Source organism: Prenolepis imparis, unplaced genomic scaffold (genome assembly GCF_030444845.1).
Source record: "Prenolepis imparis isolate NDT839.2.m4 unplaced genomic scaffold, iyPreImpa1.0 SCAF_558, whole genome shotgun sequence".
Lineage (NCBI taxonomy): Eukaryota > Metazoa > Arthropoda > Insecta > Hymenoptera > Formicidae > Prenolepis > Prenolepis imparis.
Window position 1 is genome coordinate 5,001 of NW_028141716.1, and position 2,500 is coordinate 7,500.

The 2,500-nt window shown below is 55.8% G+C and overlaps 1 non-coding gene across 1 annotated transcript in view; it reads left to right on the plus strand.

The window, feature by feature from the left end:
* The first annotated feature begins 1,976 nt into the window (after positions 1-1,976).
* The window catches only part of LOC145948670 (small subunit ribosomal RNA), a 1,921-nt gene continuing 1,397 nt past the window's right edge, over positions 1,977-2,500 (plus strand). The window contains exon 1 of the ribosomal RNA XR_014427433.1: positions 1,977-2,500. This exon is cut by the window's right edge and continues 1,397 nt beyond it. This is a non-coding gene — a ribosomal RNA (small subunit ribosomal RNA).

Genomic DNA, 2,500 nt, shown 5'->3' on the forward strand with positions numbered 1-2,500 from the left:
ACGATACTCCGAGAGCGATGACACGTTCGTCCGAAACGTTTTTTCCCGTATCTCTTGCCGTTTCGGCGCTGTTCGCCCGTAAATGTTTCGGAGTTGACGACCTACGGCCGTAGGACTCTGAATAAATTCTCGACCGTCCGGAGGTGCCGCCGACGTCCGGAGGTACCGCCGGCGTCCGGAGGTGCCGCCGGCGATTGGAGGTACCGCCGGCGTCCGGAGGTACCGCCGGTGACCGGAGGTGCCGCCGGCGTCGGAGGTGCCGCCGGTGACCGGAGGTACCGCCGGCGTCCGGAGGTACCGCCGGCGTTCGAAATTACCTCTGGCGGTCGGAGGTGCCGCCCGTGTAACGCAACGCGCATTCACGCCACTAACGGCGAGTGATGCGAGAGATCGCTTCACGCGAGAGTTTCACAATTTTGTGCGAGCCTCGTACCCGCGCCGTCGAATCTTTCGACACGGCCCGAGGACCGCGTTTCGAAGCCGGTATTTCGAGAAATTCGACATTTCTAGAAAATATGTCTACGCGGTCTGACGATACTCCGAGAGCGATGACACGTTCGTCCGAAACGTTTTTTCCCGTATCTCTTGCCGTTTCGGCGCTGTTCGCCCGTAAATGTTTCGGAGTTGACGACCTACGGCCGTAGGACTCTGAATAAATTCTCGACGGTCCGGAGGTGCCGCCGGTGATCGGAGGTACCGCCGACGACCGGAGGTGCCGCCGGCGACCGGAGGTACCGCCGGCGTCGGAGGTGCCGCCGGTGACCGGAGGTACCGCCGGTGACCGGAGGTACCGCCGGCGATCGGAGGTGCCGCCCGCGGCCGGAGGTACCGCCGGCGACCGAGACTGCCGCGACGTAATGTCTCGATTGCGCCGTCCATTTGACGCTCGCGCTCGTATACGTCCGTGCGTAGGACCGTGCGTCGCCGACCGCCCGGCCGGCCGGTTGGGTACTATAAGAGATACGTCGCGCTCGGCGTTACGAACGAGTCGAGCGAGTCGGGCGAGTCGGACGAGTCGAGATACGTACTTTTCAGTCACGACTAGTGGCAGAAGTACGTCGCGTTCGGCGCGTCTCGAACGTTTCGTGCGTACTCTAACTTTATATTAAAAGGGAAAGAAGGAAACCACGAATAATAATCGAGCAGTACACGGGGCAAGTCTTCTTGGAAGAGACTTGTTGTCTCGCAAAGACGTTACGACTCGTTGTCGTCGTCGTGTCGTAATTCTCCTTGGCGGCGGAGATTGCGATACGCGCTCCACTCGTTCGCCGCTGAACGCGGGTAAAATATACACACTTGTTTATACGATCACAGCATTGCCACGAGTCGGTGTCGCAAGACCGAATGGCTCTTATGTGGCGCGCACGCATCTAGTGTGTTGGCCGCGCGATTCCCTCTCGTTTTGAACGCAGCAGTGGAATCGTCGCGCTTACCGAACGTTTACTCCACGGATACGAGTTGGCGGAAGGGCAAGAAACGCTCTTCCCGCTCGCTTTGTACGCCGTAGCGAAAGATTTTTACTGGTCGTTCTTGAACGTACGAACCAGACAGAATTTGTCCTCGACGTCTAAGCATCGGCACCGTCGATCTAGCGTCAGGGTAAATCGCGCGGGTCTTTCGAGACCCGAGCATTTTAACATTTTGGGAGAATGAGAATGAGTATATGATCTTTTGTATAAGAAAAGAAAAGTCGATGATAATAATATATCAACAGAGATATAACAAGGATAATTAAGAGGAGAGAGAAGGCAGGCAGTTCTTAGCGAACCTTGTCGTTCTCTCGCGTATACTTTACGCAACGCACACACAGTGTCGCCGACCGGCTAAGCAAGACCGGCGGCAATGAAACGGCACACGAGCGTGTCGCGTCGGTGCCCGATTAACACCGGGCCACCGGACGCGCGCTCAAGAGAGCTAGCGACGAGTCTCTCGGGCTCGCTCGCGAGTTACTCCTTGCGAGTAACCGAACACGAAGCTCCCTGGTTGATCCTGCCAGTAGTCATATGCTTGTCTCAAAGATTAAGCCATGCATGTCTCAGTGCATGCCGAATTAAGGTGAAACCGCGAATGGCTCATTAAATCAGTTATGGTTCATTAGATTGTACCCACATTTACTTGGATAACTGTGGTAATTCTAGAGCTAATACATGCAAAACAGAGTCCCGACCAGTGATGGAAGGGACGCTTTTATTAGATCAAAACCAATCGGTGGCGGGCGGCTCGCCGTTCGTCCACCGTTTATTTTGGTGACTCTGAATAACTTTGTGCTGATCGCACGGTCCTAGCACCGGCGACGCATCTTTCAAATGTCTGCCTTATCAACTGTCGATGGTAGGTTCTGCGCCTACCATGGTTGTAACGGGTAACGGGGAATCAGGGTTCGATTCCGGAGAGGGAGCCTGAGAAACGGCTACCACATCCAAGGAAGGCAGCAGGCGCGCAAATTACCCACTCCCGGCACGGGGAGGTAGTGACGAAAAATAACGATACGGGACTCATC